Raw genomic sequence first — 27,303 nt, 5'->3', positions numbered from 1 at the left:
TAGGCTCAGTACCCAGCCCCTGCAGCACACGAAGGTTCCAGGGTAAGGGAGCAACGTGGATTCCATTGAGCTCGGCTGGAAGGGAGAGGTGGGCTGCCAGACAGGCCTCTTGCCAGCTCTGAGTCATTGCAGGCTTCCCGAGCCCAGCCAATTTACCTGCTTTTCAATAAGATCTTTATTTGTCCTTCTATTCTCGTCAAAAGCTGTTGTCATTTCCTTTTCTGTCTGGAGACACTGGGAACTGCCTCCAGGCTGTGTGACCACGCTGGTCCCTTGTGCAACCCCCAACTCATCCAGATGAAACACATCTTAGAATTCCCCTTGTTTGGCCTTTTCTTCCTTCTTGGGCAAAAAGCGTCCTATTTCTCCCATTTCCAGAGCTTCAGCTATTCAAAATCTTTCTTGGGTCAGCAAGCAGCTGGGGTGTTGGGGTCAATGAAAAGTGCTGTCCGGGTAGCTCTGGTATCATCAAGTGGTTGCATTTGGAGACATATGGATTCACAGGATCAGAACGTGGTAGATCTGCCAAGCAGTCAGAAACTGCCAAACGGGGGGCCAGATTAGAGTGACTGCAGCTCGGTTGTGAAAACTTTCGTTTTGTTCATTCAATTCTTCTTTTATTTTTTTACTCCAGAAACACTTCTTAAATGCCTATTAGAATATCAGGGTCTTGGCCCCACCCTCAGGAAACTCATCTTGAGGGAGGGTAGATGGACACGTAAACACACAGTAATAATACAGTGTGGCCAGTTCTGTATCAGAGAGCGGTTTAGAAAGTACATTTTATTTTTATTTTTATTTTTTAAGATTTTATTTATTTATTTGACAAAGGGAGAGAGAGAAGCAGGCTCCCCACTGAGCAGCGAGCTGGATGTGGAGCTTGATTCCAGGACCCTGAGATCATGACCTCAGCCGAAGGCAGCCACTTACCTGAACCACCCAGGGTTCTGAACCACCCAGGTACCCCTAGAAAGTACATTTAAAATCAATAGTCCTGGTTTAAAGGATATGAAATCTCCTATGTTCCCTCTAAAGCATAAGGACAATGGATGTACGTAGGTACATGGCACCAGAACTTCACAGATGGCCAGCAGAATATCTTTTTTTTTTTTTTTTTTTGCCAGCAGAATATCTATATCTAACTATTGGGGTTCCAGAAAGCCAGGATGTTGTGATTAGCTAATGAGATAGAATTTTATCCTTAAAAGCATCCTATGGATTTAACACATCATGCTCAGCTCATGCCAGTAATTTCTTTTCATTATCTCTATTTTCCAAACTTTTTATCAAACAATTTAATAAATACCTCAAATGTGTGTATATTATATATAATATAATAAGTGTACATATATATGTAATCTCATATTACAAAAATTATTTTCCTCATTATTAAAACTAGGGGTCAGGAAGTTATCAACTGCTTTTGTAAATAAAACTTTATTGAAACACACACACATACAAAAGCATCCTATGGGGAGGGCAGGTGACAAGCAAGTGGACAGCTAGGATTGCCCATTGGGACTGAGGAGCTAGCCATGAGGGTTCTGGTTCAGGATTCAGACTCCTAATCCATAAAAGGACCTGAAGAACAAAGGAGACCTCGATCCCAGAGGAAATCTATGGCTGAGTCTGCAGAGGAAGGGCATAAAGTAGGACTTGAAGACAGGGATGGAGGTAAAAACAACATAGGAGTATATTACCTATCTTCCAGGTGGTAACTAGAATATAGGGAAGCCACGAAGCAGGACAGGAGCCCTGCTGACAGTACCAGGGCGGGCATAAGGATGTGCCGCTCAGATCTCTCACTGCTGGTAGAGGAACCAAGCTGCTGCTGTGCTCTGAAATCATTACTGGATTTGCACTGAGGCCACACTTCCTACGGGCTGCTCCTGGGCAGGGAATGGGCATAGCAGGGACACTAGACAGCCCTGTTCATGGGAAACACTGGATTCCTTTGACTGCTGACTGTCTCAAAGATGCCATGATGGTCACGTTAACCTTTTTTTAGAACAGCATGCAGGTTAAAACACTTCCTTCTGACTGACTTTCCTTCCTCCCTTCCTCCCTCCCTCCATCCCTACCTAGGGATTTCCTTCCTTCCTTCCTTCCTTCCTTCCTTCCTTCCTTCTCTCCTTCACTCAGGGTCAGACCTGCTTTGCATTGCGCTACATACTGATAGCTCTCCCAGACTTTCCCCCTGCTTTCCATTTCCTATTATGGGGTTTGCCCCAATAAATTTCTTATGCTTTTTTGTAAAAGATTGTATTTATTTATTCATGAGAGACACAGAGAAAGAGGCAGAGACACAGGCAGAGGGAGAAGCAGGCTCCCTGTGGGGAGCCTGATGCAGGACTCCATCCCAGGACCCCAGGATCATGACTTGAGCCGAAGGCAGATGCTCAACCACTGAGCCACCCATGTGCCCCATCTTATGCTTTCTTTAAAAAAAAAACTTTGCTTCTTTATTTATTTAGAGAAAGATAGTGCAAGCAAGGGGAGGAGCAGAAGGAGAGGGAGAGAGAGAATCTCAAGCAGACTCCATGCTGAACATGGAGCCTGATTCGGGGCTTGATCTTGTGTCCTGAGCCCAAAATCATGACCTGAGCCAAAATCAAGTCAGTCACTCAACCGACTGAGCCACCCAGGCACCCCAAATTTCTTATGCTTTTAATCCTCTTTTTGCCTGCTGCTTGAAGCACCTGGACCAACATATGTGTGGTTTACAGGATCTCAACAAAAGGAGAGTTGCAAGGACAAAGATTTAATTGGACAGTCACCTAATGTTTTTCACATTCCATTCTGTGAAAAATGTAGATTCATTGGGTAGGCCTCAGGGCCCAGGCACAGTGCTAGGCTCTAGGAATTCGGTAATGAACACAGTGAACAAGATGTCCCGATTTATCGGGAAAGACAGCAGAGATCAAGTAAGTAATTAGGATGTTACTTGTCACTTAAAAAATGTTTTTGTCACTTAAAAAAAAATCTACTGATATAGCTCAAACCTTTTACCATGGCTTATAAGTTTTCATGATCTGGCTCCTACCTATCTGTCCATCCTCCTTTCTCATTGTGTCCATATTGCATGCTGCACCAGCTAGCATGAAGTACTTGCATTTCCCAGAACTCTCCATCTTCTTCTTACCTCTAGGCTTTCCCCCAAGATAGCCCTCACCCACCAGCATTAGGACACATCTATCCACCAAGCTTAGTACAATCTTCTGTGAGCAACTGATGGCACTCCTCCTCTGTGTTCCTGTAGCACCCTGCACCCTGGTCATTGGTTTCACCACAGGCAAGTAAATGGCAAACTACAGAAAAGAAAGATGCTAGGCACAAGAAATACGTATTTCGTCTTTCCAGATCGGTTGGCTCATATTTAAGAAACAGTATCTCCTCTCTTTCTGCTCAAGCCAAACTTGACTTCTGTTTTGTTGCAGAGACTGCTAACTGCCTCCCCACTGTCTGTTCTTCCCTGCCTCTTCACTGTAATGATGTGCCCAGATATAAAAATATCTCACTTCCTAGTCTCTTGCAAATGGAAATGGACAGTGAGATCCAAGCAGAAGTTGTGGGGCAGGGCTTCTGGGAAGCCCTTCTTGCCTTTGACCCTCCCTTCTACCCACTGCCTGGTATTTGAATGTGATGCTTAAAGTTCCAGCAACTTGGGACCATGAAGGAAAGGTCAAGAGAATTACAAACAGCCCTGACATTCTTGAGCTGCTAAAGCAACACCAGTAACCGCCTACCTTTGGACTTCTCATTACACAAGACAAATAAACCCTCATGTGTTTCAGCCACTGTGATAATTTTTTTTACTCACAGATTAATGCAATTCTGAACCAATCCACCTCAACAAGTTATGTCTCCTTCTCCTTAGCTGTACTTCTGCCTGGAATGTCTCCCTTCCTACCATCCTTTCCCCTCAATCTCTGCCTACCAAATCTTATCCGTCCCTGAAGACTCAGTTTGAACAACAGCCACTTTATTTTTATTTTTTATTTTTTTTATTGGAGTTCAATTTGCCAACATATAGCATAACACCCAGTGCTCGTCCCCAACAGCCACTTTAAAGGATTTTATTTTATCCTCCCTCAATCTAGATGTGCTATTTCCCTCTTTTGACTCATTCTTCTTATACTGTATCTGGACATCTGGACCCCTTTTGTGGATTTATTCCACAAAATATAAATATATGTATAAATAAAATTATAAATATAAATATATATTGACATTCATCTATACATAATTCTGTATGATAGGTATTAATGCTCATATTTGTTTATTATTATTTTTAAAAATTTTATTTATTTATTCATAAGACACACACAGAGAGAGAAGCAAAGACACAGGCAGAGGAAGAAGTGGGCTCCGTGCAGGAAGCCCGATGTGGGACTTGATCCAGGGACTCCAGGATCATGCCCTGAGCCAAAGGCAGACTCTCAACTGCTGAGCCACCCAAGCATTCCTAATGCTCATATTTGTATTATACATTTCTTTGTATTTTTCTGCAAAAAATAGCAGACACATTGTAGATATTCAATAAACCCTTGTTGAATTAAATATAAACTTACAATAAAAATATAACTTCTCTGGGACACCTGGGTGACTCAGGTGGTTTAGTGACAGACTCTAGATTTTGGCTCAGGTCATGATTGAGGGGTCGTGAGATCTAGCCCTGTGTCAGACTCTGTGCTCAGAGTGGAGTCTGCTTGGGATTCTCTCTCTCTCCCTCTCCCCTGCCCCTCCCCCTGCTTGTGTGTTCTCTCTCTCTAAATAAATAAATTAATTAATCTTTAAGAAAGAAACAGAATTTCAGGGATGCCTGGGTGGTTCAGTTGTTGAGCATCTGCCCTGGTCTCAGGGCATGGTCCCTGAGTCCCGGGATCAAGTCCTGTATCGGGCTATCCCCAGGGAGCCTGCTTCTCCCTCTGCCCATGTCTCTGCCTCTCTCTCTCTGTGTCTCTCATGAATAAATAAATAAAATATTTTTAAAAAAAGGAAAATCATAACTTCTCTTTATTTTCTTTAAAAGATTTTATTTATTGGGGCATTTAGGTGGCTCAGTTGGTTAAGTGTTTGCCTTCAGCTCAAGTTAAATCCCCGGATCAAGCTTCACGTCCGGCTCCCTCTTCACTGGGGAGTCTGCTTCTCCCTCTGCCCCTCACCCCACTCATGCTGTGCTTCTCATTAGGGATTTTATTTGAGAGTGAGAAAGCACAAGTAGGGATGTATTACACATCTTTGTATCTACCTAGCACTGTGCCTGACATATAGCAGATACTCAGTAAGAGATTGCTGAATGTCATCTTACTTGACATGTCTGCAACATTTAGAATTATTGACCACAGCCCTCATGAAACATATTTCCTCTCTGCTTTCCTGACACTGGATTCTCTTTGTTCTTTCTCCCCCCAATAAGTCATTTTTAGTTTTCTTGGCTGAGTCCTCTTCCAACAGCCCTTTCAGTTCTTCAAGACACAGATTTTTTTCCCTCTCTTTTCACTTTTATTAAATCTCAAAAAGTTATTATTACCACATTATCTCCTTGAATAGATCATTCCTTTAACATTCTTTCTACTCCGGTCTTCTCAAACTTCATTAAGATGCATTTTGGACATTTTGCCATCTTCAATGACTCCTAACCTCTTTCAGGCTTTTTTTTGTATCTTTATCTCCTTGTACTTTTGACTACATAATATCATCTGACCTGTTTTCCAATCCACAGATTCTCTTTGGCTCTGTTTAATCCATCAAGGGAGGTTCTATTTTGTACTTAAATTATCATATTTTTTATTTCTCAGAGTTCCCTTCAGTTCATTTTTTTCAAACCTATTACTCAGTTTTCATAGTTGATTTCTTTTTTTAAAGTTTTAATTTGGGGGCACCTGGGTGGCTCAATGGTTGAGCATCTGACTTTGGTTTGGGGCCTAATCTCGGGGTCCTGGGATCAAGTCCCTCATCAGCCTCCCCACTGGGAGCCTGCTTCTTCCTGTGCCTATGTCTCTGCCTCTTTGTGTGTGTCTCTCATGAATAAATAAACAAATAATCTTCAAAAAATTTTAAAAATAAAGTTTTAATTTTAATTCCAGTTGGTTAACATATAGTGTTCTATTAGTTTCAGGTGTCAACAGTGCCATGCATCACTCTGTGCTTGTCACAAGAGCACTTCTTAATCCCCATCACCTATGTCCCCCATCTGCTATGCCCCTCCCCTCTGGTAGCCATCAGTTTGTTCTCAGTAGTTAGGAATCTGTTTCTTGATTTCTCTCTCTCTCTCTCTCTCTCTCTCTCTCTCCCCTTTGCTCATTTGTTTTGTTCCTTAAATTCCACATGAGTTAAATCATATGGTATTTGTCTTTCTCTGACTAGTTTCACTTAGCATTAATCTTTCTAGTTCCATCCATGTCCTTACATATGGCAAGATTTCATTCTTTTTTAAAAGATTTTTATTTATTTATTCATGAGAGACACAGAGAGAGACAGAGACATAGGCAAAGGGAGAAGCCTCCCTGTGGGGACTGTGATGTGGGACTCGATCCCAGGACCCCGGGATCACAACCTGAGCTGAAGGCAGATGCTCAACTACTGAGCTACCCAGATATCCCAAGATTTCATTTTTTATAATGGCTGAATAATAGTCTATTGTGTGTATATATATATATATATATATATATATATATATATCACCTCTTTTTTATCCATTCATCAATTTCATCAGTCAATGCACACTAGGGCTGCTTCAATATCTTGACTATTGAAAATAATGCTACTGTAAACATAGGGGATATTCTTTTGAATTGGCGTTCTTGTATTCTTTGGGTAAATACCTACTAGTGCAATGACAGGATCATGAAGTAGTTCTATTTTTAACTTTTTGAGGAGCCTCCATACTGTTTTCCAGAGTGGCTATACCAGTTTGCAATCTCACCAACAGCGTGCGAAGCTTCCCCTCTCTCCACATCCTTGTTCACACTAGCTGTTTCTTGTGTTGTTGATTTTAGTCATTCTGATAGGTGTAAGGTCATATCTCATTGTAGTATTGATTTGCATTTCCCTGATGGTAAGTGATGACGAACATGTTTTCATGTATCTGTTGGTCTTCTTTAAAGGAACATCTGTTCATGTCTTCTGCACATTATTTTTAAAAGATTTGTTTATGTATTTGAGAGAGAGAGAGAGAGCATGAGATAGAACAGGCTCCCTGCTTCTCTCTCTCTGCCCATGTCTCTGCCTCTCTCTGTGTCTCTCATGAATAAATAAATAAAATCCTATAAAGAAATAAATCAACAAACAAACCTACTTTGTTGAGTGTGTTTATCATGAATGGATGTAGTACTTTCTCAAATGTTTTTTTCTGAGTCTCATAGTTTCTTTCCTAATTATTTAAAAATTCTTTCATTTAGCATATCAAATGTACTTATTTTATAGTCAATATCTGATAATTTTGGGACGCCTGAGTGGCTCAGCAGTTGAGCGCTTGTCTTTGGCTCAGGGTGTCATCCTGGATTCCCGGGTTGGAGTCCCACATCAGGCTCCCTGCATGGAGCCTGCTTCTCCCTCTGCCTCTCTCTGTGTGTCTCTCATGAATAAATAAATAAAATCTTTTTTAAAAATCTGATAATTTTTATATCTGCAGATTTTGCAAGTCTGCTTCTGTAGACTCCTGTTCATAATGGCTTGCTTCTTTGTAGGTTTAGTGATTTTTTTTTCATTGTGAGCTCATGATCTTTGGAATTTTATTTGTGGGAATTCTTTGAGGCCATGTTAAAACTCTTCCAGAGAAAATTTTCATTCACTAGTGCAATGTGTCCCAAGGCATTATCAACCAAGGAACACTATAAACTAATGTTTCTGTTTGGTGGTTTTGAAGACACAGACATGGTATTCTGCTCACAAAAGTGCTTGAGTGTTAGCATGTGGTTAGGAATTCTCAGAGGAAAGAACTTTTCTCCAAACCTCATGCCTGATCCCTAGGTAGGTATCTTTATGTAGAGAGGGAGTTTTTTTTAATTACTCACCGAGGGAGTCAGCCTTAGAGGATTTTAGCTTTATGGTAGGGTCTCTAGTCAGCCCACCTACCTCAATTGGGTCTCACACTTTATCCCCTGCCTCTGGTCCTACCACACGGTCTTTTAATACCAACTGTAGCCACCAAGGATAAGCAGATTTGGCCCAAGACAAATTCTAGCTTGATTGCCTCTAGAAAATCAGGCCCTGTTGTTTTCTCTCTTTCCTTTGCTTAACTTTAGCTCAGCTTCACTTTAAAAACAACATGGAGGGGAGCCTGGGTGGCTCAGTCAGTTAAGTGTCTGCTTTTGGCTCAGGTCATGATCCCGGGGTCCTAGGATTGAGCCCTGCATTGGGTGCCCTGCTCAGCAGGGAGGCTGCTTCTCCCTCTCCCTCTGACCCTTGTCCCGGCTCATGTTCTCACTAGCTCTATATCTCTCTTTCAAGTGAATAAATTTCTTTAAATCATAAAAAAATTAAAAACAACATGGAACATGTTTTTTTAAAGATTTTATTTATTTATTTATTTGAAAGAGAGAGAGAGAGCATGAACAGTGGGAGAGGGAGAAGCAGACTCCCCACTGAGCAGGAAGCCCGACTCAGGGCTCAATCCCAGGACGCTGGGATCATAACCTGAGCCGAAGGCAGATGCTTAACTGACTGAGCCACCCAGGTGCCCCAACATGGAATATATTTTATCCAGATTTCCAGGTACTCTTTTCCCCCCCAGTGTTGCACTTGCTGGGGCAGAGGCTAAGCAGGCATTCTTTATTAAAAGAGTATTCTCCATACACTTATTCTATTGTCAGAAACAGAAATAATTTTGTCATTTAACAATATTCCCCTTGAGCAGTCTCATTTCTGTTCAGATTAGATCCTCTCTCGGGGGGAGACTCTTATATCTACCTTCTTGCCTTTTCCCTGTGTTTCGGGTATGACTAGCCACTGCCTACTGCATAGCCTCTTACAAATCACCTAATGCAAGGTCTCCTCCCACCTCCAAATTTACTCTGTTCTGCGTCCCCTGTCTTAGGGGCACAATAAACTGCCTAATCAATCAGGGTAGAAATATTGTCATCCCCTTTAAACCATCCTTTTCCTTCATAGTCAGTTACCAACTGCCCTGATTACCAGCTGTTTTAGGGTAGCTGGTTCTACCCCATTGCCCATGAAAACATCCTGGTTCACTCTCCCACCGATCCCTCGCCTAGACAATATCTCTAGACACATGACAGGTCTTTGGCCTCTAATCCATTGAGATACCCCTTCCATTATTGAAGGTGCCACTGAAACTCTCCAAATCACAGATCTGCTCATCTCACTTGTCTGTGCCAAAACCATTATTGACTTCAGAAAGAAAAAATTCCTGACTTCTGACTTGGCGTTCAAGCTATGTGACAATGGGGTGCTAATCTTTTTTTTTTAAGATTTTATTTATTTTATTTAGAGAGAAAGAGAGAAAGGGAGAGGGAGAGAGAATCTCAAGCAGACTCCCTGCTGAGCATGGAGCCCAAAGTGGGACTTGATCTCAAGACCCTGAGATCACGACCCGAGCCAAAATCAAGAGTCAGTTGCTTAACTGACTGAGCCACCCAGGCACCCTGTGGTGCCAATCTTTATAGTGCTTTAATTGAGACCCTCTATTCTGTGATACATGTAATGCTCCTGTTAGATTGTATTTGTCATTCTGTGACTTAACTCCTTTACCTGAAATACTCTTTCTCTCACTTCCACCTACCAAAATCCTACTTTTCATTTAAGGTCCAGTTCAATATTTGCTCCATCCATGAAGTCTTCCTGAAAATTAATTACTCCTGAGTCTGTAATAGTTTGCTGAATCTTTTATGTCTCTTCCTACATCGTGTCTTTTATTAGAGGCCATTGTGTGTGTTTCTGTTTCTTCTCCTAACCAGACATCAAGTCTTTGAAGGCGCTAGAGCATAGTGGTTATATACTCCGGCTCTGGACTCAAATAGACCAATAGATCAAACTCAAACCTTGAGCCCATCACTAGCTGTGTGACTTTGGGCTCGACTCTCTGAGTCCCAACTCACCTATAAGAGAGGGTGTAGTCGTTTTGTAAAGTAGAAAGCATCTAATTGATGTAAAGCCATGAGCACAGTGCCTGGCACAAATTAACTATTGAATAAATATTCGCTCTTATTATTAAAGGCAGAACCTGCTGCCTGTTCATCTTTTTATCTTTCCAACATTTCCTGCAGTGTCTCCTCTTCCCCCCTCCCCCCTTCCTGTTCTAGGGCTTAGTCTGGTACCTTGCACAGACTAAGTATCCAGTAAATTCTTCTTGAGTGAATGCTGAAAACATCACACAGTTTTTATAGAAATCATTTCATTCAGTCTGGGCCAAAACAGTTGACATTTGTATGAGACACCAACAGACAAATGCTTATGGGCTGTCCCAGCAAGATATATCAATGGCACATCCTGTCTGAGCACCAAAGAGCAGCCCCTTTCAGTATTGTGTGAAGAAGCTGGCTTTGCTAGGAATGGTGAAAGAGAAAGAGGAGGTTTCATATCCTAGGGAAGTGTTTGGAACTTAATGAGAAGTGTGGGCTGAGAAAATGACCCTGTTCTTTGAAAAGCAAATGCAGCTACTGAAAGTGAGGCCTAGGCCATGTGTGAGCAACAGAGGCCAGAGATTTGCACAATCTTTTTCCTGGCCTGTGGTGAATTTGGAATCAAACCCACTCAGCATTTTACTCTCTATAGACACAGCACATTTTTTCTCTAAATCCTCACTCTCAGCATGCTTCCTGACCAACATTCCTGATAAAACCAATGAAACCAAATGGGGCTAGATATGAAGTTGGTCTGCTCCCTCTTTCTCATTCCAGCACCAAAACAGTTTGTGCTCTGACTTTCCATTCCTTAAAACTACCGATATTCCAAAAATAAAAAATAAATAAATAAATAAAAATTTAAAAAGACTACTGATATTCCAGAAGGATCAGTATTCACTGGGATTCCATATTTTTTTCTGTACTATTTCAAAGATGAATGTACTATGTTTGATGGCAGACCTATTGTAATATTCTCAGTAAGTTTCCCGTAAGGGTGAAACATTTTAAAATCCAATTTTGGTCATTCAGCTCTTCCTGAATTATGTCTTGCCTAGCTGCAAATCCATCAAAATGCCTAACTGACACTGTATGTGTTTTCAATTTTATTTGTCTTCTAAATTTGAGAAAGATCCAGACTTTTGCTGCTTTAAGCTAACTATTTTAGGAATGTTGAGCTTTATCATTCAGAGATGATAAAAATGGAATTTTTCTTTAATAGCCTAGAAAACTCAATGGTATTCCTGAGATCTGATTATTGCCCCTTGGGTCAAGAGGTATGGAATAGCTCAATGACATCATACGTGCATGCACACACAGAAAATGCAGTGGAAAGACTTTGTTCTTGAATGAAAGCTATACATGGCTGCAAGACTGATCTTTATTTATACATGTAACCCTTCATTCCTAACCTGACTCTTCCTTTGGAAAAATCAGTGGCCCCAGATACTGTGAACATTATTCAGTTTCATCCCCTAAAACGTTTTTGCTTTCCTAGTATCTGTCCCCTTCCTCCCTAAGACCTGTCTTGCTCTCGGTTAGCTGTCAAATAATCACTGGCAAGGTCTTGGCTGATAAGGTTTAAATGGGTTTCCAACAGTGGTGTGTGTGTGTGAGAGAGAGAGAGAGAGAGAGAGGAGACTGAGACAGAGATAGACAGACAGGGAGGGAAAGGGGAAGGAGAGACAGAGGAAGGGAAGTGAGAAAATAGTGGGGGTTGGCTGGGGCAACCATTTTAAAGATCTAGAGAATGAAGCTAGGATATTGTGTTCTGGCTGGGAATTTCTAGTATAAGAAGTTTACTTTTTTGGCTAGCAAGAACTTTAATACTAACCACTTTTCAATACTTTCAGGAATGTTTCTCACTGCAGAATTTCAGGGGAAGTAAATTTGGGGGCGGCTCTGTAAGGCAGAGTGACCGCCTCAGTGATGTCATGGGTGAGGTGCTGCTACACAGCATCCCCGGCTCCAATCATTACTCAGAGCTTATTGAATCAGAGACGCAAAGAGTGGGAAACTTTCTTGCCATATCATATAATCTGGACAGGCCACTATGAGCTCAATTTGCTTCAAAGGTTGGATTTTTTTGGAGCTGTCTTCTTTTCTCTTCTAGTACCAACATGTTCTAACATTATCGAAGAGGTAGACTTTGAGGTGAATACAAACCTACATCTACGCTCTCAAATAGCCGCCAAAGAATAATTGACCATACAAATTCCCCTGGAAAAGTAGCTGGATCTTTTATTTATTTTTTTTAAGGAGTTTTACATTTTTATTTGAGAGTGAGAGAGAAAGCATGAGCAGGAGGAGGAGCAGAGAGAGAGGCAGAATCCCCAGTGAGTGAGGAGCCCAGACATGGGGGGCTCCATCCCAGGACTCAGGAATCATGTCCTGAGCCAAAGGCAGACACTTAACTGACTGAGCCACCCAGGCGCCCCCAACTGGATCTTTTAGATTGCGTTTATTGCCTGACCTCATTTCCAAGTCTCACCTTTTAATCATGCCTGTGATTTAGATGAAGCTTTGGGTTACTCCTCTCTTGTCTGCTCAGACAGTACCAATGCTTTTCCTTTCAGTTCTCTCAACACCAAATGCCCAACTCTCTTGGGGCCTTGGTCGAACCAACCCACTGGGAAGGCACCTTTGCTTTTATTTTTTATTGAAGTATAATTAACATAAATGTTATATAAGTTTCAGGTATATATCGTTTTGGTTTGACAATTCTATACATTACTCAGCACTCACCATAATTAAGTGTAGTTGCCATCCATCACCATACAGCAATGTTATTATAATATTGACTCTATTCTCTAGACAGTACTTTTCATCTCTGCGATTATTTTATTTTTATTTTTTGCTTTTCAAAAAATTTTAATATATCACAAGGCCTGCTTTAGTGACATGCTAGTCCCATCAGAAAATAATTCCAATAATCCTTTGTCAATAATCCAATAATAACATGCAAGTTGACCAGCCAACTCTTTATTTCTAAACCTCTGTGTACATATGTGTCTTTTAAACCAAAGCCACGGGGCTCAGGTGACTCCTCCTTTTACACCATGCTTTCCACCTGTTAACTGACCAGTGTCTGCCCCCACCTGCAGAAGGGTGGGCAGGGCACATGGGAGCCTTATAGTGGCAGTGAGGGAATACCAAGTCTCCACTCAGTAGGAGATCTTTATTTCCAGACTAGTCACCTCAAATCTGGTTCTCCATGACCAGAATGTTTTCCTCCTTTAGGAAAAAAAAAATACACATATCTGCACACCCATATATATATTTTTTGTTTTTACATTTAAATATAAAAATATTACTGTGCTTTGTGTTATAAATGGAGGACCAAGCAATAAAAACTTTTTCTGCTAAGGTGGGTCAATCCATCCTTACGCTGAGCTTGTCTTCAGGTGAGGGCCATCTCGCCCCAGGTAGGGAAAGCCTTGCACCAGGAGGATAGGAGGCATATTCCCGCTTGGTTCTCTCATAAGTCTCACTTTTAATAGAAAGTTGGTTATAACCTTATACGAAGTGGAACTTCCCACCAGGAGGGGAAATCCTAACCTAACCCCAGAGTAAGTAACCCTCCCCCTCTCAACACTCAGCTACCTCAAAGAAAGAGCCCTCCCCCTCCCTTCACAAACACTATTCTGTGTTCAGATAGCTACCCCTATTGGACAAACACACCTGATTAAATGGGAACAGTGGTTATGTCTCCCCACCTCCTCTCTACTAATGTACTAGACAGCTTCAGTGACAGGGGAAAAAGGGGGGGGCGTGTAAAAAGATTAAGAATGTAACCCCTCTATCCTGGCCAAAGAAAGCAAGAGATATTAACTGGGCATAGGCATAAAAAAAGACCTTGACATTCTGCCCTTTGAGTTACAGCTATTAGGACAGTCAAGAGAGGGGCAAACACGGAGGCAGGATGGAGAACTAGGAGGGGTTCGATGGCTGCAAGTCTAGTCCACTTAGTTTTTGTACTGGAAGGGTTCATCGCCAGTTTCGTTGAGAAGACATGTGCGGATGAGAGCTTCTGTCACTGAAAAGGGGTTGCAGTTGGCAGAGGGGCGACGGTCTTCAAAGTAACCCTTCTTCTCCTGGCAGACAGTCCAGGGAATGCAGGTGCTAGCACCATGGTTGGCCACGCCGGCGGAAAAGTCGTTGATGTTGGATGTCTCATGGAATCCAGTTAGGCGCTGGGCATTATCCAGGCTTCCCTTGGGTTCGCAGCTCGGATGTGGTACTGGTGCCACTTGCTCAGTTTCTCAATGGACTCCTCAATGTACTTTAGACCATTCTCCTCTCACATGGTCTTGGTGCTGAAGTTTGTGGCAGCCTGCACCATTCCAGTTTCCAGGAATGGGCTTAGGATCAAAGGTTGCTATCACTCTGAAGTCTTCCATACATGATGCAAGATGAAACAGGCCACCCAGAGATGATCTCCCATGTTGATTCCTTCACAGGGTCCTAACTGGAATTCCCACTAGGCAGGCATGACCTCAGCATTTGTCCCAGCAATCTTGATGCCAGCGTACAAGCAGGCCGGTAGTGAGCCTCCACGATATCCCTGCCATAGGCTTTGTCTGCTCCCACGCCACAGTAGTTTGGACCTTGGGGCCCAGGGAAGCCACTGGAAGGCCAACCAAAAGGGTGCCCATCTGTGCCCGTGACAGTATATTCCTGCTCCATTCCAAACCAAGGGTGCTGGTTGCTCACCATGTCCATTATCCGTTTACAGGTATGCCTTGAATTGGTTTTTGCCGGCTTTCTGTTGTATTTGAAGACTTCACAGAACACCAGCTTGTTGGAGTCCTTGCAGAAAGGGTCGCGAAACATGGCAGCAGGGACAAGATATATGTCACTGTTGGAGCCTTCAGATTTAAAGGTGCTAGAGCCATCAAAATTCCATCCAGGCAACTCTTCGACACCCGTGGGCTCACTGTCCAAGGTCCAGGTCTTGCAACATAATCCTTCTCCAGTCCAGTCAATCCAAGTATACATAGCTTGCACTTTCTCGCCCTGAGGCAGGGACATGTACACCTGCTTGATGCCTTTGTTCAAGTGGGAACTCACGGAGGTGGCCATGGTGGAAGTTGTTCTGGGTGGCTAGCAGGCTAGCAGGAGCAGGGCGGGCAGGCCGCGAGAGCGAGGTGTGGAGAAGAGAGGCCCGGTGTGCTGCTCAGAAGCTCCGCTCTACTCCCATTCTCAGCCTTGCCGATTTATTTATTTTATAATTAAAAGTTTATATCTCTTAATCCCCTTTATTGATTTTACCCCTCTTCCCACCCCTTCCTCTCTGGCAACCAGCAGTTTGTATTTAAGAGTCTGTTGTTTGTTTTGTTTTTTCAGATTCCACGTATAAGTGAGCTCATATGATATTTGTCTTTCTCTGATTTATTTATTTCAACTTAGTATAATACCTCCTGAGTCCATCCATGTTGTCACAAATGGTAAGATCTTATTCTTTTTTATGGCTGAGTAATATTTCACTGTGTGTGTGTGTGTGTGTGTGTGTGTGTTGTGTATGTGTTTTATCCATTCATGTATGGATGGACACTTGGGCTGCTTCCATATCTTGGCTATTTTTGTAAATAATACTGCAATACACATAGGGGTTAAGAGCACCTTTGCTTTAGGTATCAGGCTTATTTGTGGTAACATTTTGTGATTTACAATACTTTTCCTTGTGTAGTCTTTCATCTTATGGGACAGACATAAGCATAAGGGTAGATGAGCCTTTCCCAACAGTTGAATTAGGGCCTCCTGAAGTCGAAAAATCCTTCCAAAACTTAATACTTCCTGTTTTCTGCTCCTGCCTGCTTTTGCTAATATATCTCCAGAGAAAGACTGTTGATCTTCAAGAAGTGCCATTTTAGGGGCACCTGGGGGGCTCAGCCCATTAGGCGTCTGCCTTTGGCTTGGGTTGTGATCCTGGGGAGCCTGCTTCTCCTTGTCCCTCTGCCCCTCCCCCACTTGTGTTTTCTCTCTCTCAAATAAATAAAATCTTAAAAAAAACCCACAGTGTCATTTTGGATAATGGAACATTGGATGGGGAGAAAGGGGCAGCAGAGACCCTTTTAGCACCCCTCAGTCATACAGTGTAAGTGTCTAACACTTCATATCCTCAAAAGCCACATGCACAGTGAAGAGAAAGGGAGCTTCATTGCTACCACACCATTCCTACCCTGCCTATATATCCTAACAGTTGGGGGTACTTTATTTTTTTTAAGATTTTATTTATTTATTTATTTATTTATTTATTTATTTATTTATTTGACAGATACAGAGTGCACAGGCAGGGAGCAGCAGGCAGAGACAGAGGGCTGAGCAGGGAGCCTGACCAGGGCTTGGTCCAGGACCCCAAGATCATGACCTGAGCTGAAGGCAGACGCTTAACTAACTGAGCCATCCAGGCACCCCTTGGAAGTGCTTTAAAAACACTGCTGCCTGTGTCCCACCCCCAAGAGATTCTAATTTAATTGGTCTTGTGTGCAGCCTGGGCAGCCAGATTTTTTGGAAGTACCCCCTCCCAGGTAATTTTATAGGTAGCCGGAATCCACAACCACTGTGTTACAGTGTGAAGAGTCCTTTGCTTGCTGACAAATGGCATCCTGTGAGAGGATCCCACCAGCAATCTATTGATGTAATATTAGGGTTTGATGGAGTTTTCCTCTTTCTTTTTTTTTTAATTTTTTTTTAATTTTTATTTATTTATGATAGTCACAGAGAGAGAGAGAGAGAGAGGCAGAGACATAGGCAGAGGGAGAAGCAGGCTCCATGCACCGGGAGCCTGATGTGGGATTCGATCCCGGGTCTCCAGGATCGCGCCCTGGGCCAAAGGCAGGCGCCAAACCGCTGCGCCACCCAGGGATCCCGAGTTTTCCTCTTTCAAAAATCATCTTTGGAAGAAAAAAAAACAGGTGAGGGCCAGAAATGATGATCAATACTCATCAAGCTGAATTCTGATACTAAACCTTCTTCTGACTGAACCTCAACAAATACTAGTAATATTAGCTTTTGTTCTTCAGCATTAGTTATTAATCTCCATATAATACCTAAGGCTAGAGTATTGCTGTTGCCTGGGACTGAAGGGATTCCCAGTAAGTGGAATTTCAGTTTTCAATATGAGCGTTCTGGGGAAACTGCGATGAGCAGGTCACTTTAGGTACATAAGAGAAGAGGGTATAAACCATATAATTATTTGCACTCATACCCTGAGGAAAACAAATTGGGAAAATGTTCAATATGGAAGTCAGGCTTTTTGCAAAAATCTACCTCTTTTAGGGATAATTGCAGTTATTCTGTTTTATTTTGCTGGTACAGTCCTCCAAAGAAGTTCACTATAACCACTGTAACAAAAATAGCAAATACAAAACAAAGCAACAAACTAAAGAAACCCACCAAAGCTCCATAGTCACCAAGGACTTTTTAACCTGTATTTGTGTACCTTGGAGTTTGGCTCCTGCCTAGTGATTGTCGAGAGGCACTTGGGCAGTTGGCGTGATGGATGGTGTCAGCACAGAAGTCCAATTGTGATATAAAGCCCAGAAAGAATCCATCTCATCATGGGGACGTTGTGTGGAAATAGAGAATGGATCCATAACTGGCCATCACACGAAAGCTTTTCAGTTGGAAGGTACCCATGAGTGGTAAAACATGTCATGTTGGTATGTCCACATCTGATGCGCCTGACTCAAATCTGTTTTCTATAGGACAAAGCTATTCTGTTATTCTTGGATGGAAAAGGTTTAGAGTTGACAGATGGATCCTACATAAACTTAGGAGGTATGCAGATGTTAGGGTACTAACAAAGGCATTTTTAGGACGAATTACTTATAATAGTTATATGGGTTTTATGGTAGTTTGTGTGTTTTGAATACAAAGTGGCAATGTATATAGTGATTTAAAGTTGATTTGGGGTAGCTCAGCGGTTTAGCGCCTGCCTTTGGCCCAGGGTGTGATCCTGGAGACCCGGGTTCGAGTCCCACATCGGGCTCCCTGCATGGGGCCTGCTTCTCCCTCTGCCTGTGTCTCTGCCTCTCTCTTTCTCTCTGTGTCTCTCATGAATGAATAAATAAAATCTTTTTTAAAAATTTGACTTTGGAATCAGGCAGATGGGTTCAAAATCTGGTTCTTCTTCAGACCTTGTCATGTGACCCTGGGCAAGTTATTTAACCTCCCCAATTTTCCATTTCCTTATATTTATAGTAGAGAGACTTATACCTATCGTTTTGTGTAATTCACACAACAATCCAGCAAGGGAGGTATAGTTCTCCCTAATGTCAATGGGTTTCTCCACTGTTGACATTTCGGGTGGCATAATGCTTTATTGTGGGAGCCTGTCCTGTGCATTGTAGGATTATGTAGCAGCATCACGGGCCTCTATCCACAACTACCCCCTCCAAATTGTGACAATCAAAAATATCTTCAGACATTGCCAAAAGTCCCCAGGGTGGGGGGTGCTGGTGGTGGTGGTGGTGGTAGTAGGAATACATGCCCTGGTGGGAATCTACTGAGTATAAAGTGGAACAAGTGTCAGACCTGGCATAAGTTGGCACTCATTAAGTGATATCTATTAGGTTAATTAATACTATATCAAAATTAGAACTTTTATTATTGATGCCAAACCTTAAAGCTATGTCAGTATATTTAATTATATCTAAGAATAACCTCTCAGACTTCTTTTAAAAAAAAAAGATTTATTTATTTATTTTGACATAGAGAGAGAGAAAGAGAGAGAGAGAGAGAGCAGGGGAAGGGGCAGAGGGAGAGAATCTTCAAGCAGACTCCCTGCTTAGCATGGAGCCCGACACAGGGCTTGATCTCAGGACCCTGAGATCATGATCTGAGCTGAAACCAAGAGCTGGACACTTAACAATTGAGCCCCACCCCCAGGCACTCCAGATTTAGTCTTTTAGACTGTGTAAACCAGTCTTATTATGCTAAGAGGATTACGAGAAAATATTACTTTTCTACCTCATATCTCCAGCATCTTCTAGGCCTGCAACTCTAAGATGTTTTAGATTTACTGATGTGTTGTACAACCACTTAAATAACCACAAATACTACTTAAAAGTAGCTCACTTATAAGTGAATAATTGTCAGGAATGGTGACATTTGCAACTTTGAGGCATTTAAGGCACAACTCTTTCTTCCATCTAATTTGTTTTCCCTTTCCTCACATGCTTGCTCTGCAGAAACCTCAACTCCTACTTCACTAATAAGTTTTGGCCATCCAGTGCAAGCTTCCTCTGCTACCAATAGCCCATTTCCCACTCTTTGTCCTATCATTCTTGTTCTTATTAAAGGAAGAAGAGTCTGGGACACCTGGGTGGCTTAGTGGTTGAGCGTCTGCTTTTGGCTCAGGCATGATCCCAGGGTCCTGGGATCGAGTCCTGCTTTGGGCTCCCTGCAAGGAGCCTGCTTCTCCCTCTGTCTATGTCTCTGCCACTCTCTCTTTGTCTCATGAATAAATTAAAAATATAAAAAAATAATGAAATAAAAATAAAAGAAAAAGAGTCTCCTTGATGAGTCTTCACTCTTGTGCTACCCTGTTTCTGGAAAGACCTTGCAGTAGCATTTATGGCTTCCTTAGCCACATCTGCACTGTATTCCTCTCTGTTGGCTCCCCCCCCCCCCCATCAATCATCCAATGAGATAGGCTTCCTCCATTAGAAAAGCCCTTTGCTACTGACTTCTGAAATTGCAGTCTTATTTCTTTGCTGGGACACACATGCTTCCTTCCCAGGTTTTTTCTGATGTTTTGTTTTGTTTTTGTCAAATCTCCTTTGTTTGATCAGCCCTTAAATTTTTGTATTGTTCAGTGTTCTGTCTTCAGATCTCTCATCTCACACTACACCAACTTACTTTACCCTCACCTAGGGATATCTCATTTTCTCTCAAGGATTCAATTACCAACTACTTGCTATTGTCCCCCAAATCTCTAACTCTGAACTAAATCTCCCTCCTGAACTTGAGATACGGTTAGCCAATTGCCTACCACATACCACCACTACGATGTCCAGTGGGTACCTTAAAATCAGTATGTTCAGGAGCACTTGGGTGGCTTAGTGGTTGAGCATCTGCCTCCGGCTCAGGAAATGACCCCGGGATCAAGTTCCACATCGGGCTCCCTGCGAAGAGCCTGCTTCTCCCTCTGCCTATGAAGAGTGCCTCTCTCACTCTGTCTCTCATAAATGAATAAATAAAATCTTATAAAATAAAATAAAATAAACATGTTCAAAACGGAACTTATCATATTATATTGTCAAAACTACTCCTCATCCAGTGTATTTTATTTTATTTTATTTTTTTCCATTTGAAAGTAGTCATTTATTAACTGACCAGATTACAAAAATAATCATGGTAGATACCTTAGTTCATCCTTCTAATAAGCCCATTGATCTGGTCTTCCCTGTTGCCAGCATCTCCACCTTCTACAAAATGGGTGGTCTTTTTCTTCATTCCGCTGCGTGGAGAAGATAATCTGAAGGGCCATAAAAAGTTGTTGGCTTCTTTGAAACATTTTCCAACAGTATAGACCTCGTGAGTCAGATCCTCCATGCAGATGATGCCATATTTACCAAGAGACCGAGCAATCAATGTGTTATCTGTCAGGGCAATTCGCTTCTTGTTGATCTTGCCATAACCACGCTTGTAGATCAATTCATTCACTGACTTCAGGTTTGGGTACCCCCATGCTATATATGGATCCACAATTCTTAGCATGTTAACTTAAGCCTTGTTGAGCTTAACAAAGGTGCCATTGAAGATCTGGCGAAGGCGAAGAAGCTGCAACACCTTTCGAACCTTTGGGCTCACACCATTGATACCTCTGATCCTGATGACAAATGCCAACTTGGGTTCTGCAGGCACATAGAAGTTGCCAGCTTTTCTCGCCATCCTCGCCATGCGAATGTCAGTTCTGTACATCTGCCTGTATTCCTTGTGGTAATGCTTAGCCTTTTCATAGATAAGCTTCCTCCTTGCCTTTCGAAGCATCTTTTGGGCAAACCTTTTTCTCAGATGCTTGATCTTCAACTCCACGAAGTTCCTTTGCTTTTGCTTAAGGGTTTCTGGCACAGCAGGAACCTTCTTCTTCTTCTCTTCTGCACCCTCCATGGTTCCAGCCGGAAAAAGAGGAAGTTCCAGTGTATTTTATATCAGCATCCACTCAGTTGTCCTGGCCAAAAATAATGGCATCATTCTTGGTTCTTCTCTTTCCCCAAATCTCCCACACCAACTAGTCAGCAAGAACTGTCAGTGCTACTTTCGACATATTTATTGAGTCCACCCACTCCTCTCCGTTCATATTAACACCATCATCTCTCTCTTAAACTGCCCAAATAGCCTCATTATTGGTCAACCTGAACTTAATCTTGCCCCAGTGTACATGCAGTCAGAGAGATCTATTTTTTTTCTTCAGAGGGATCTTTCTGAAGCAAAATTGATTGTATCATTCTCCTGCTAAAACCCTTCTGCAGGGATCCCTGGGTGGTGCAGCGGTTTAGCGCCTGCCTTTGGCCCAGGGCGCGATCCTGGAGACCCGGGATCGAGTCCCACGTCGGGCTCCTGGTGCATGGAGCCTGCTTCTCCCTCTGCCTGTGTCTCTGCCTCTCTTTCTCTCTCTGTGTGTGTGTGACTATCATAAATAAATAAAAAATTAAAAAAAAATAAATAAAACCCTTCTGCAGTTTCCCAATACCAATCTGGATTAAATTCAAAGTCTTTGATGCGGCTCTATAACATTCTTGCGGCTCTATAACATTCTTCATCAGCTGACCCCTGCTGACCTCTTCAACAATCTCTCTACAAAATCTCTATTTCTTTCAGAGTGATCATACTTTCTTTTCTCTCTGGATCACCACATTGGGTATTTCCCGCTCAGGTCACCCTTTGCCTCTCATTTAGCTAATTCCAACTCATCCTATAGGTCCTGGTTTAAATGTTACTTCCTCCAAAAAACCTTCCAGATCATTCCAATCTGGGATAGGTGGCACACCTTATGTGCTACATTAGTATCCTATGTCTCCCTATGTTGCACTTAATAGTTAGTCTTGTAATTGACAGTTTACTAGTCTTTCTTCTAGACTGTATCCTCCACGAGGGTGTTTTTAGGCCTCTGATGCTAATTATACAGGAGATGTGCAAGAAGTATTTGTGAGATGGAATTGAATTCAGTGTCACCAAGGAGCCTTACCAAATGCAAAGCTTTTATTGTCATTTTTAATCTTTCTGAATACTCAAATTATTTGATCCTTCCCTGTGTTCTTAAAATTATTCTTTGTTTTCAGCAACACATTGTCTGTAGATTCCCTTTCTACGTTTTTGACAATTTCTAGTCCTTCTTGTTTGCTGACCCCTTCCCTGTCCCTTAACTTTGGACATTTCACCCAAGACTCTATTCTTCACACTTCTACTTTTTTTCTTCACATTCATTGTCTGGAACATAAAAGCATTAAAAAATATTTGTTTCCTTCCTTCCCTCACTCCTCAGAAACTCATTTAATCTCGTGGCTTCAAATATCTCCCAGATCCATGTTTTAATCAGAGTAATCCAATGGAATATTGGTCACCTGACACTTCAAATCAACTAGAAATAAATACCGTAGCACCCAACCACCCCAATTCAGTTAGTTCTTGCAATATAATCTCTGTGTTTGTCAGTTGAAACTAAGAGTCTCCTAATCACTGGGGCTCTATACATCAGGCATCTCTAGCTCCTTCATCTACTTTATGGGATGTATGTTCTTAGCCATGACAACTTAACACCATTTCCTTTGAAATGTGGCTCATGTATTGACTCCTTTTTCTCTTTTATCCTTCCACTATTCTCTCATCTCTTCACCCTTAGGTTACTATAACAGATACTATAAAAGACATCTTCCTGGTTGACCTTCCTGACCTCAATATCACCCACTTTCAAATATGTTCTGTATACTGTTGCCAGGCTAATTACTCACACGCTGCTTTCGTGGCCTGGGGCTTTTCATATAGTAGATTCGATAAATATGAGAACAGCAGTTCACTCCCCCTCAAGAACTTACAGTGACTACAAATCATCTGCTAGGTCCAAATTCCTCTCTCTGACTTTTTTTCCATCCCTCTGGCCCTAACCAACTTTTTCAGCTTTCACACAATTCTCTACTATTCTACGCATTCTCCTTTGGTGACTGGCTAAGCTTCTTGCATTTCCCCAAACATAGCCTACTTCTTTCTGTTGTACTTGCTGGATCCCCTACCTGACCAAGCCCACTACCTTGCCAGTGCTAAAAGCCTGATATTTTTCATATTGAATGAAAAAGTCGCTTTTTCTCTTGATAAAATTAATATAGCATGATAGAATTAATGCTTATTCTGTGCCCCCTTTGTTCCTTGTTTGTATTTAAAACATACATTACTTTCTTGCTGGCATCAGCAATATGCACGTCTGGACTGTAAACTCCACGAGATCAGGGACCCTTGTTCATCCTTTAATCCCTGGAAGCATCCAAACCAGTGCCTGGAATGCACATAGTATACACTGGTTAATTATTCTTGGAATTGGATTGGCCACATCTGCAAGTTCCTTATCCACCCTCTTCCCCATATCCCCACTCTTGGTTTTTATTTCTTTAATAGTCAGGCAGCTCTCTTTGAATAAAATCCAGCTGGACACACTCAGCTCTGGTGAGACTCTCCCAAGTTTCGGCAGAAGCAGCTTCTGGATGTCTGCCTAATTTCCAAGACTCATCAGGATCTGGCTCTCCAATTTATATACCCTTGCTTCTCATTTGTTTCTAAGCATGTGTCTTCCATTCCACATTATGTTAAATCTTTCAGCTCAGTCACTGTTCACACTCTTGCCCATTCCAGAAATACTTTTCCCTTATTCTGATCAAATCCTCCCCAAACTTCAGACTCAGCTTAAATCTTACTTTATCCACAATGTCATCTTTAACTGTTTGAGCCCACGTTTATCTCTCCCATGTCTGAATTCCTTTGGCAGAGATAATGTAATATCTTATGATATTCTCGAACTCCACGATGCATGTGTCTCGTTATTTTCAGCAAGAGTATTGGCTCTTCCAGGGCAGGACCATATTTTAATCTTCTTTGGTAATAGTGCTGCTGATTATTAGGTTGATAAGTCAACAGAGCTATTTTCATCCCTGTTGCTAATTTCTCCTAAGTTGAAAAAACTCTTAGAGCCCCACAGCCTACTTTTGCCTACAAAAGAGCCACAGAACTAGGTTTGTGAGAACGCCTAAAGATCAGTCACTATGACACAAAGTAACAGATTTTTAAAAATCAACTTTTTTGACAACTAAATCAGAGTTTGTTCACAGTCTAGCTGGCTGTCATGCAAGAGGTTAAGACACCTGGGAAAAGAGTGAATTAAAAATGGTTGATTTTTGTGGCCACTAGAGAAACGTGATTGAATAGGCCCCAACAAATTAATCATTATCTTTATCATTTTTTTAATTATGGGAGAAAAGGTCTAAGTTCTGGATGATGAGGTTTTTCTAGGCCTAAAATCCACATGGATGGTATTTGAACTTCCACCATAGATTTAGTCCATTCATGAATTTAAGAAGTTGTTAAAAAAAAAGGCCTGACTTACTAAGCCTGCTTTGAGCCAGAGAAGTATACTTTAGCTCCACATACAACACAAGGAAAAGCTGAACAAAAGGCATAGTGTAGCTTAGGCTTTGTGTGAATCGCACTCTGTATTTTTACCATGTGTAGGGGGTAGGGGTGGGAGTGAAAATAATAGCGTTTCTCCCCTTATTTCTGTATTTTAGGTTCATTCCTTATTCTAAGGAATCAGTTTCCTCTTAGGCATTTTAATATTTTTCTCACACAATGAACTGGTTAGGCTAACTGCATTTGAATTTTCCTACTATTTCTTTAAAACCACTATAATAAACTATGCTATTGACCATGTCAGAAGGCAGATGAGATCAGACACTTTATGGAGGTCTGGCTTGCTTCTTACAGTCACTCATTTTTATATATTTCTATTAATAAGGATAAAACGTTACATTCTTTCTTTGGTCTCTGTTTTGTCTTTTCCAGCTGCCACAGAATGTGAACTATTCTATCATCAAAGTTCCTCTGAAAGCCTTTAACCCTTACCAGTGGCTGGTCACTGCTCTAATGGGTCACTCTAGTCATTATTTTGTATGGACCGCCCATGACTACTTACAAAAGTATTCAATTAGAAATGTTCCCTCAGGGCAGCCCAGGTGGCTCAGAGGTTTAGCGCCACCTTTGGTCCAGGGCGGGATCCAGGAATCCTGGAGACCCGGAATCGAGTCCCACGTCGGGCTCCCTGCATGGAGCCTGCTTCTCCCTCTGCCTCTCTCTCTCTCTCTGTATCTCTAATAAACAAATAAAATCTTAAAAAAAAAACTATTAAAAAGAAAAAGAAATGTTCCCTCAATTTAACAAAGCTTTCTGGTTTTTTTAAAAGCACTTAGAAATAATGTCCATGCAGAAACTTGAATATGAATGTTCATAGTGGCATTATGCATAATAGTCAAGAAATGGAAACAACCCAAGTGTCCATCTACGATGAATGGATAAACATGTTACATAGCCACACAATGCAACAGTACTTAGCACTGAAAAGAATGAGGTACTGACAGATGTATCTACTGTATAGATGAACCTGGAAAACACTAAGTGACAGAAGCCTGACAACATATTATTGTGGGGCACCTGGGTAGCTCAGTGGTTGAGCATCTGCCTTGGTTGTGATCCTGGGGTCCTGGGATCAAGTCCCACGTCAGGCTCCCCACAGGGAGCCTGCTTCTCCCTCTCCCTATGTCTCTGCCTCTGTCTCTGTGTATCTCATGAATGAATAAATAAATAAGATCCGGAAAAAAAAAAAGAACACATTATTGTATGATCCCATTTATATGAAATGTCTGGGATAGGCAAATCTATATATAGAGAAAGTAGATGTTTGCCAGGGCCAGGGGGAAGGGGTGAATAAAGGGTGATACTAATAGGTATGGGTATTCTTTTGGGGTGATGAAAATACTCAAATTAGATTGTGATGGTGGTTGCACAACTCTGTGAATATACTAAGAAACTTAGAATTGTATATTTTAAATGGGTTAATTTGAATGGTATGTGAATTATGTCTCAATCTAAGAAAAACTTAGAAACCCCACTTGAGAACATGACTAGATCCCGATTTCAAATACTGGTTTTGCATCAGCAACTCCAGAGGTAGAGAATCTGAAATCTACATTCTTTTTTCTTTTCTTTTCTTCTTTCTTTCTTTTTCTCTCTCTCCCTCTCTTTCTTTCTTTCTTGAGAGAGAGACAGAGGAGGAGGAAGGGGCAGAGGGAGAGGGAGAAAGAATCTTAAGCAGCCTCTACCCCCAGCGTGGAGTCCAATGCAGGGCTCGATCTCCTGACTCTGAGATCATGACCTGAGCCAAAACTAAGGGTCAGATGCTTAATTGACTGAGCCACCCAGGTGCCCCTGAAATCTACATTATGACAAATTTTGGGTGATTATTGTATGCAAGTAAAGTGTGAGGATCACTAAATTAGAAGATACAAACCTCCACTGTCTCCATGAGGTACAACTGGAAGTGTCTCCACTCACGGAGAGGTTAGAGCCACTCTCAAGTGAGTAATACCTTCCTTGTTTTTTCTGTTGTTATTGTCATAGTTTGAGTATTAACGTTTTGATGGATCTTTCTTTGTGTACCTACTTTTAATTTCCAAATCTTTTATTCCTGTGAAAGAAACGGTGAAGACACAGAAACCACGAATTCTGTTTCCTACTAAAGTTGGACAGTTGTTATCACTTTCACTTCTGAAGGCATTAGTAGAAAAATAATTCCAGTTTTCCTTCCTTCCACAGTTAAGGAGGGAAAACCGAGATTCACATTGTACAGCAAGTTAGAACTCCGTGAAGTTAGAACTTAACGATTTTCTGTCTTGAGTGGCTTTTGCTCAGCTATCATCAAGGTTTTTTTTAAATTGTACATCTGTCTGTGATTTCCTAGAAGATTTGATTTCCTAAAAGATATGTAATGATAACCATATACCACATTCTAGCTCTATGAAGAAAAGTCTCTTCCTCCTATGCCATTTTAGAAATTGAAGTTCTCAGGACGCCTGGGTGGTGCAGCCGTTGAGCGTCTGCCTTCAGCTCAGAGCTTGATCCCGGTCTGGGATCGAGTCCTGCATCGGGCTCCCTGCGAGGAGCCTGCTTCTCC

At 41.8% G+C, this 27,303-nt stretch overlaps 2 pseudogenes; both read right to left on the bottom strand.

Moving 5' to 3' along the window:
• Positions 1 to 13,404: 13,404 nt before the first annotated feature.
• LOC144307926 (glutamine synthetase pseudogene) lies at positions 13,405 to 15,191 on the bottom strand (annotated as a pseudogene).
• A 5,209-nt stretch (positions 15,192 to 20,400) lies between these two features.
• Positions 20,401 to 21,221, bottom strand: LOC144309023 (large ribosomal subunit protein uL30 pseudogene; annotated as a pseudogene).
• Between the last annotated feature and the right edge of the window lie 6,082 nt (positions 21,222 to 27,303).

This window comes from Canis aureus, chromosome X (assembly GCF_053574225.1).
Source record: "Canis aureus isolate CA01 chromosome X, VMU_Caureus_v.1.0, whole genome shotgun sequence".
NCBI lineage: Eukaryota > Metazoa > Chordata > Mammalia > Carnivora > Canidae > Canis > Canis aureus.
Note: the sequence above shows the minus strand (reverse complement) of the source record. Positions and strands in the feature narration are given on the sequence as shown.